The sequence below is a fragment of the Lepidochelys kempii genome, chromosome 14 (assembly GCF_965140265.1).
Source record: "Lepidochelys kempii isolate rLepKem1 chromosome 14, rLepKem1.hap2, whole genome shotgun sequence".
NCBI lineage: Eukaryota > Metazoa > Chordata > Testudines > Cheloniidae > Lepidochelys > Lepidochelys kempii.
The window spans coordinates 36,734,906-36,743,594 of record NC_133269.1 but is presented as its reverse complement, the minus strand read 5'-3'; the positions used below and the strand labels follow the sequence as shown (position 1 = coordinate 36,743,594).

The 8,689-nt window shown below is 55.6% G+C and overlaps 1 long non-coding RNA gene across 1 annotated transcript; it reads left to right on the top strand.

Annotated features, from left to right (window-relative positions):
- Positions 1-5,399: 5,399 nt before the first annotated feature.
- Positions 5,400-6,521, top strand: LOC140897820 (uncharacterized). The gene is made up of 3 exons (XR_012154821.1): positions 5,400-5,457; positions 5,952-6,031; positions 6,441-6,521. It is a non-coding gene; the product is annotated as an uncharacterized lncRNA (long non-coding RNA).
- Positions 6,522-8,689: the final 2,168 nt, after the last annotated feature.

Genomic DNA, 8,689 nt, shown 5'->3' with positions numbered 1-8,689 from the left:
GCACCCAGGGTGATGCTGTGGTGGACAGGGCTAAAGCCATCATTAGATGTATGAAAAGAGCAGTGAGGAGCATAGGGAGGTGACACACTATGAGGAAGACTGATCATGGAATACTGTATCCAGTCTTGGCATCCACCTTTGAAAAAAGATTTGGAAATATTGGAGATGGGGCAGCAAAAAGCAATGAAACATTTTGAGGGCTGGAGAAAAATGCCTGCCAGTGAGCTATTGAAAGAGCTCAGCCTGTTTAGATGATAAAAAAGATCGGGAGGTGACGTCATTGAAGTGTTGAAGTGACTTCATGGAGAGAAAATATCGGGTATTAAAGGTCTCATTAATCTAGCCAAGAAAAGCATAACAAGACCCAGTGGCTGGAAACTCAAAAGAGACCAATTCGTATTCGAAAGAGGGCACACATATTCAACCGTGAGGATGAATCACCAAAGGAACAAACTAGAAAGGGATGTGGTGGGAATTCCCCACCTCTTGATGTCTTCTAATGAAGACGAGATGCCTTTCTGGAACGTCTGCAGTCAAAAACTAGCTACTATGCTCTCCAGAAAGCATGTGATAGGCAGGGGGTGAGATGACATGCTCTAATTGTCTCTTCTGTTCATAAAGTCTGCTCATGTATGAAAAACTGAGCGTAGCATGGGGAGAAGCCTCTGATGTTTTACTGTGTTCGGCTTGAGCCCCGAACAATGAACGCTCATTGCGTGGGGTGATCCAGGGGAAGCGGCTGAAACATCCAGTGTGGCTGGACAGGGGCAGGACATCAGCACTGCAAGGGAGGGGTGGGTGTGGCAGTGACATCACAAGGGCCTTTGGCAGGACCTCAGCCTATTGGACAAAGGTGGTGGGGAGGCGATGACCTCACAGAGAGATCTTGACATCAGCCAGGCAGGACAGGGGTGCAGGACAGGGGCAACCTCGGAGATCCCTGTGGCTTTGCTTCAGCACGTCTCCTTCTCGAGGTCTCTCCTGGAGGACTGAGAGAGCATTCACTTGCACATTCGTGAGCGCAAGGAGGACCCTCTTCGGAGTTTTCTCCTTTTCTTTTAGTGGTTTTGCTCGAAAACAGACGTCCCTGTATAGAAGGTAAGAGCCTCGGAGAGGTTTGGAACCTGTTCAGTCTGATCCATCAGGAGCCGGCTGACTTTTAGGAAAGGAAAACACGAGATTGTGGGGGCAGCATTTTATTTCCGACCTAGGACTTTGTCCCTTCCAATTACTGGGACCATTGGGGTTTCTCCTTTTTGTTTTCTCTTTTCCTCTGTCCCTCCTACCTTTCTCTTCTTGCTTCCTTTGTGCTTTTCCTCTGCTCTCCTCCCACCACCAGGAGCTCTGTGTGTGGAGCGGGGGCTGGACGTGGGGGAGAGGGGGCGGGTTGTTGGAGGCCCACACAGAGAGGTGAGACTGGAATAGTGCTCCGAGAGTGATCCCCTCGGTGGTAACGAGGGCCATTCTTTGGGCTATTTGATGAGAACCCTTAGCCTCCCACCCCTCAAAGTCTCAACCTTGATTGGCTGAGGAGGGGGCTATTGACAGGGAGGAAACTCTAGTCTTTGTTGTTCTCTTTTATGACCAAGCAAATAAGTCACAACCAGTTAAATGTTTGACCAATGTGGATGCTGCTCTCCATTCATTGTCTTGGAGCAGTTCATGATCCTCTCGAACATTCCAATTCTTCTCAAATACTTGCTGAATAATTACTATGAACAATTGCTGGTCTGTAGCTCATTTGAGAGCAACTCTGCTACTGACTGGCTGCATCAGCTAAGACAAGTCCCTGCTCCTTTCTCAGCCTTCGTTTCTCCTTCTGTCAAGAACGAATAACAATCCTCTCCCACCTACCTCGCCATGGGTGGATGCTGGGGATCCACTGAAGCGTGTCACTCGGAGCAGTGCAGACTAGGGGTGTCCTATCACACTGAGCCATATCCGATTATGACCTAATACTCTATTGGTTTTGTATTTTATTCTTTTGAAATTGTGAAGAGCAGCAACTACTTAGCTCAGACTGAAGCATCTCATCTAATTTTCTAGATCATAGTTGGTTTCAGAGTAGCAGCCGTGTTAGTCTGTATTCGCAAAAAGAACAGGAGGACTTGTGGCACCTTAGAGACTAACCAATTTATTTGAAGCTTATGCTCAAATAAATTTGTTAGTCTCTAAGGTGCCACAAGTTCTCCTTTTTCTTTTTGCTAGATCATAGTGTCTCCCCTTTGTGTACGACGAGACAGTTGAATGCACTGTGACAAACAGGAGATGCTCTTGTTTTGCAAACAAATATTTTTGCAAAGAAATTTCATCCTACTTCTTATGATTTCAAGAAACAAAGTGGTTTCGTCTGAATGGATTTTCTGACAGAAAACGGTTTCCATGAAAATGTTCACACCTGATTTCCTGGGCTTTATCCCTGCCTCCGGGGGGTTGTTGTCTGTTAGTTCGAACAGGAGTCAGGACTGTTGTCTTCTCTTTCTGGCTCTGTCACCGCTTTGCTGTGTGACACCTTGGGTAGGTCCAATGGGAACAGGGTCAATTCTCTAACTCCAGGCAGCAGGGAGCCTGGGTGAGATAAGGGATGTTAAGGCCGTCTGCGAAGGAGAAAGGGATGTTTCCAGGTGATGAATGTCAAGAATTCTAAACTTTGCTAAAATGGCTAGTCTCGAGAAACAAGAACTAGTTGGGGCCAAACTTGAACCATTGTCTTTTTTAAAGCCCATTCAGGGATGTGAGTCCCAGAGAGCCATAGAGAGGGGGAGCAACTTGCCCAAAGTCCCACAGATCAAGAGGCAGCAATGGAAGCAGGAGTGACACTCCCTCTCAAAGGCAGGGGGACCAGACGTTAGGGCCTGGTTGCAATTGCCAGCTGTGGGAGGGAGTGTGTGGCAGTGGTTAGTGAAGGGGTCCATCCATGGCTCTGACACTCAGTGTGACCCTGAGCTGTTAGCTGAGGCCCGTTTGCCATCAGTAGGGTTGGGGTCCCATCGCTACAGCCCAGTGGGTTTGGGAGGCTCCAGGAAGGTGTGTAAAGTGCTGGGATGTCAGGATCCCGGAGGCGCTGTTACCTTCCTCCTAGGGCCATGTTCTGCACCCCCCTGCTGCTGGCTGAGTTTCTCCGTCCCTTGGCAATCAGACAGACTCTTGTTTTCACAGCCAGTCGATCGCCCTCGTGTCATCACCCTGCCTGCTGGCTGGGCAGGGTAACTCCTGAGGTCACCATCCTCTCCAGCCTGCCTTGGGCTTGGAGAGTGAGGAGGAGGGCGAGGGACGTCTGCTGACCCTGAACATCCACCATCCATCGTACCATCACTGAGAGCAAGTGAGTGGCATTCAGGTTCCTCGGTGGCTTCCCCTCTCTGTCTGCGGAGAGGCAGAAACGGGGAGAGACTATCTCCAAAGGGGGATTTCCTTTGCAAACAACCCCCAAGAGCCCCTCACTCTTAGGCCAGGCAGGGGCTTCTCCAGAGCCGTCTCCAGTGTGTTTGGAAAGGTTCCAGCAAGGGGGCTCCCAGCCCTTCCCCAGGCTGAGAGTCTCGGAGCTGGGCCAGACCCTGTGAGTTGCTGAGCCTGGAAATCAATGGGGAACAAGGAGGGCTCTGGTCTTCCTGTGCCTAAGGTCTTTGTGACTTTGACGTGGGGAATGGTTTCCCAGGAGAAGTCCGGACTCCTGGGTTCTCTTCCTTCTCTAGCCTGGGTGGGAGAGTGGCCTGGGATGACAGGAGGGGGCTGCTTGTCCAGAGGAACCGATGGTCTTTGGGACTGACCCCATTGCTCAAAAAGGATGAGACTTCCTGGATATTGCAGCAGCAGGGATTAGGAGGGGGAAGGTTGGGAGCAGATCATGCAATGAACTCCTGCTAGTGTGTGTAGATGGCACTCCCTGCACTCCTGTAGGGGCAGAGGGGGCTGCTGTGGTTGGAGCAGGGAGGAGGAGGGACAGAAAAGGCCCATGAGTGAAAGGCTGCCTTGAGCCCAGATTCACCCCTGCTCCCCGCTCGGTTCCAGGATGGCCAGGCTCCTGCGGATGTTCAGGAGGAAGGCTCTGCAGGTGGCCCCAGAGCCTGAGGGAAGCAGCTGCCATCTTCCCAAGGGGCAGAGCAAACCCTGCGTCCCCACTGGCGGGGAAGCAGGTCCCGTCCAGGCCAGACGGCGGAAGTGCCCGGCCTTCTGGAAAAGGACCCCGGCTCCCGGCGCAGGCCCAGCCCAGGAGGGGCGCCGGGCAGGGTGGCTCTGGGGCTGGTTGTGTGGGCAGCAGCGGCCCCAGGAGCCCAGCCCTCGTTCCCATCAGGAGGCATCGCCCTGCCCGGTCTCTGAGGACCTTCCAGCCCCCGCCGGCCAGGAGGCGGAAGGTCCCTGTCCCAGCACCGGCAGCTCAGCCTGGGACAGCGGCAGCACCTGGGCCTCTGGCAGCAGCCAGGCCGATGGAGGCCACTGCTTTGTTCCAGGTGAGGAGCCAGGCTGGGCTCCGGGAGGGGTGAGGACGGGATGTGAACACCCTGGGCCCAGACGCTCTCCCAGTGATATGGTGGGGGGGTCCCCAGCCCAGGTGTCTGGCCTGAGCCCCGCAAACCCCACTGAGAGCAGCAGCCGTCACACAGCTGCCCCTTCCACATGGGGACCTGGGGGTCGGGGTGTGAAGAGCTGCTGCCACTTTGGTCCTTGCTGCTCCGGGTGGGGGGAATCGGCACCTCCCCTGGAGTCCTGGCCAGTGGAGGGGGGCTCTGCTCTGGGCTTCTGAAGCTGTTGGGGGCTGAAGGCATCCCTGAGAGGGAGGTTTGGGGCCCAATCTGCCTTGGGTGCCTGAGGTGGGAAGGGGGGTCTTGAATCCTGCTCTGCCCACCATGCCCCTGTCCTTCCCTCCCTGGTGCAGGGACCCCCCTGGATTCGGAGCAGGAGGAAGGGGTGGACATGGCCAAAGATGAAGCTGCTCTCAAGGTCATCCGAGAGCAGCTCCAGTACAGAGATAAGGTACAAATGTTCCCCACCTGGGCTGGAACCAAGATTGCCCTGTCCCTTCCCAGCATCCCCACCCCCTGTCGAGGGTCTTGTCCCTCATGATACATCACCCCTAATGGGGCCCTTTTACACCCATGATTTGGGACCCCCAAGATGGGGGTGTTTGTCCCACAACAGCTGAGGTCGTCTCCCCCCACAGGCACTGTCCCAGTTCCTGATCCTGCTTGTGTAGGAGTGGTGGGGGATTTGGACAATAGGCGGGTCCCCACAATCCCCCATTGAAGCCTAAGCCCTGAAGCTGGTTTGGGTGGGGCAGGAAGGTCCCTAGCTAACAGGTTATCTCTCGCTATACCCCACTCCCGGTGGGTCCAGGACGAGGGGCAGCAGCTCCTGTTCCTTCAGGCCGTCTACCCCGCATGTCTGGCTGCATGGGAGAGAGGGGAGGACACGCTGGAGCCGCGCTGCTGCAAGGCGGCTGTGGTGAAGAGGATCGTGGTGAGTGAGACACGCCATACGGCAGCTGGAGGGAGGAGGGAGACATGGGATTGGCAGGGGTATGGCCGGGCTAATGGGTGGGGGCCGGGTGGTGTTGGAGGGGGCAGCAGAGAACAAGGATTGCTGGGGCTGAAGACTTGGGAGAAGAGAAGGGAGAAATTGTGAGATTGGTCAGTAGTGGGCAGGGGGGGAATTGTGGGGCTGGAGGGCAGCTGAGAGTTGGGAACAAGGAATCACATGGTTCCAGCTCGGTCGTCGGGATGGGGCTGAATGGGGGCAGTTTTGACAGGGAGGAGGAGAGAAGGGGATTGGGAGTGAGCTGGGCAGGAATCCGGGAAGGGGGACAAGTCTGATGGGCAGGAAGGAATCGGAGAGCAGTAGGTGGTGGGGGATCCTGCTGGCCATGTGGGGCACTGGCTGTGTCATCTCCTCACTGGGAGGTGTCAGTCGGGCCTGAATCTCACACGCTCCTTTGTCTCCTTTGCGTCTCACAGGAGCTCATCGAGGAGCTTCCCGATGACTCGTCACCCAGCGCCGTCCTCGCCCACTCCCTGGCTGCAGTGGGCTACCTCTGGTACCGAGACAGCCCCACCCCCCCACCCCGCCAGCTCCCCTCACCCCTGTGCTGCTCAGGCCCAAGGCTGGGAGTCACCGTCACTGTCCCTCCCAGGTCACCTCCCCAGAGTGGCGCCTCTGGCAGAGATGGTGGGGTGGGAAGGGTCACTCTCTCCATGACAGGGACCTTGGGGAGGGGCTCACTCCCGGGCTCAGATACAGGAGGGGCAGCAGGCTCCAGGGAACAGGAGCTATTCCTGTCCTGCCACTGTCTGTCTGGGACGCCTTGGCCTTGTCATTCCCTAGCTAAGTGCCTCAGTTTCCATTCTCGCCAGCCTGTGCCTCTATCCCTGTGGCTTGGTGTCCGTGTTGGCGACAGTCCCACCCCCATACTGCACAGTCTAATACCAGCTCCTCTCTCTTGCCAGCACCATGAAACCTGCCCTGGAGCCAGCCCTAGAGACCCACCTCTTGCGAGCTGCCCTTCACTCCGTCTTCACCCTGGGCACGGAAAAGGACGCCACCGGCATCCAGGTACCTCCTCCTCCTCCATCCTCCTCCTCTTCCAGAGCAGTCCTTGGTCCCTGCTCCCTTGATTCGCTGGAGCTCCAGCTTTAGGGGTGGGGTAGCGGAGATGGAACAAGCTGCAGGGTTGGATCCTTCCCTCCAGCAGGGAAGAGATTACCCCTCCCTTGGGGGATTTCTTTCTTTCTTTCTTTCTTTCTTTCTTTCTTTCTTTCTTTCTTTCTTTCTTTCTTTCTTTCTTTCTTTCTTTCTTTCTTTCATAAGCCGTGTTTTTCCCAGAAGCCCAGCTTCCATCCATAGCAACTTGGCTGTTTCATACTCTTCTGCCTACAAGGCCCTCTGCAGAGACCTGCTAAGCTCATGGATCAAAGGTCCAGAGGTCATCAATTCTTGCAAATTGCCTGCAGTGCAATGTGAAGGAGAGAGGCCAGGAGATGTGTTTGGGAGTCTCCCCAGTGCTTCCCAGAGACCCCTCTTCCCATCCTGTGGCAGGTGTAGGCCCAGGTTCCCTAACTCTGACCCATGTTTTGCAGGCTCTCCACAAAGTCATCCCAGAGGTCCTGGATGCCATGCTGGGGAACCTGCTGGCAGAGTCCCCAGACACAGATAGGCTCCACTTCATCTTGGAGGTGAGCCCCATTTTACTTTAACTCTTTGGAGGACTGGTAAGGAGAGACTGGAAGATGCATTTTCTACTCTGTCTTCCTAGCTGGGTCCCCAGTTGGCCGTCCTTGGTTGGGGAGGTCAGTGCAATGTAGTGTCAGGTCCTTCCTTCTTGAGGGACAGAGGAAGGAGCTGGGACTTCAAGCCAGAGCTCTGCCTGGTTCTGCTGAGCACTAAGCACAGGGCTCCTGGCTGTCTTGGGGAGTGAGAGTCTGAAAACCCACCCTTCCCCCACCCCTCCAACACACAGAGCCCATGAGATTGGGGAGATGGTTCTCAGAGCAGAGGCACATGCTCCTTCCTAGAGAAACAGGAGGAGCCCAGGGAATCAGCCCTTCCCTCTGATCTGCTCTGAAATTTCTGGGGGGATTGTGCTCTCAGTCACTCCCTACATCCCCCCAAGGATTTGCGTAGCAGGGAAGGGCCGAGGGTTCAGTCTCCTTTCTGGTGAACTGTTCAGGAATCAGGAGTTCTGGGAGGATGGGACCAGCCCCGACCCCGAACATTGTCCCAATCTAGAGAGAAGCTGAGAAGTTGTGACCTGAAGGGTACAAGCTGCATCCTGGGGGAAAGAATCCCCTTCTAAAGCTCTGCCATCAATGACTCAGCTATTCCCCCACGCGCAGAATGTCTCAGGCCCCTGGGGCTGGGGGCATGGGGCTCATTTGCAAAGCAGGTGCAGCTGGCCACTGAGTCTGACCTGCCTCCTTTCCCCACAGCATGTCAACCTCTGGGTCGTGTCCAGGGTGTCGCAGGAGCGAGCCAGGGCTATCAGGAGCAGCACAGCCCTGCTGAGATACACAGTCACCCTCCCTGAGTTTGACGTAAGTGAGCTCCGAGCCCAGCTTGCTGGCTCCAGGCGGAGGCGGGCTGGCTCCAGTGGGCTGCAGGATCTGCTGCTGCTGCTGACGGGGCTGTGGCTTAGGAGGGTTCTTCATGGGGAGGCAGAGTCAGAGCAGGACTGAGCTAGGCTTGAGTCAAGTTCTTCTTGTCCTGGTTCAGCGTTGTCCCTGGGCCTTTAAGGGGACCATGCTCCAGCCCCTGCTTGGCATCCCAAAGCAGCTCCAGGCTCCCTTGGCAGCAGAGCAAATGAATGGTTGATCTCAAGCTCCTCTCCCCCAGCATCTGCTGCAGAGGGGCTAAGAGGAAGGAGCCCTCTGGCCCAGGTGGGACAGGGAGCTGAGAGGAAAATGCTGATGGAGTCCCCTCTGCTCTCCCTTCCATTAGATCTCAGCCGAGTTCCCTCAGATGGGTCACCATGTGGCCCAGCTGGCTCTGTTTGTCAGCGAGCCAGACAAGGACATCAGCCGGCAGGCCAGGGAGGGGACTTACCGGCTCTACCAACTGCTGCTCCAACAGAGGGGTAAGGAACCCAGCTGGGACACGGAACCCAATAGGGGACTGAGAGTGACCACAGGTGGATAATGGGACCCTAGACCATTTCTCTCAGACTGACCCCAGCCGGAGGACAAGTCTCTCTCTGCCTCTG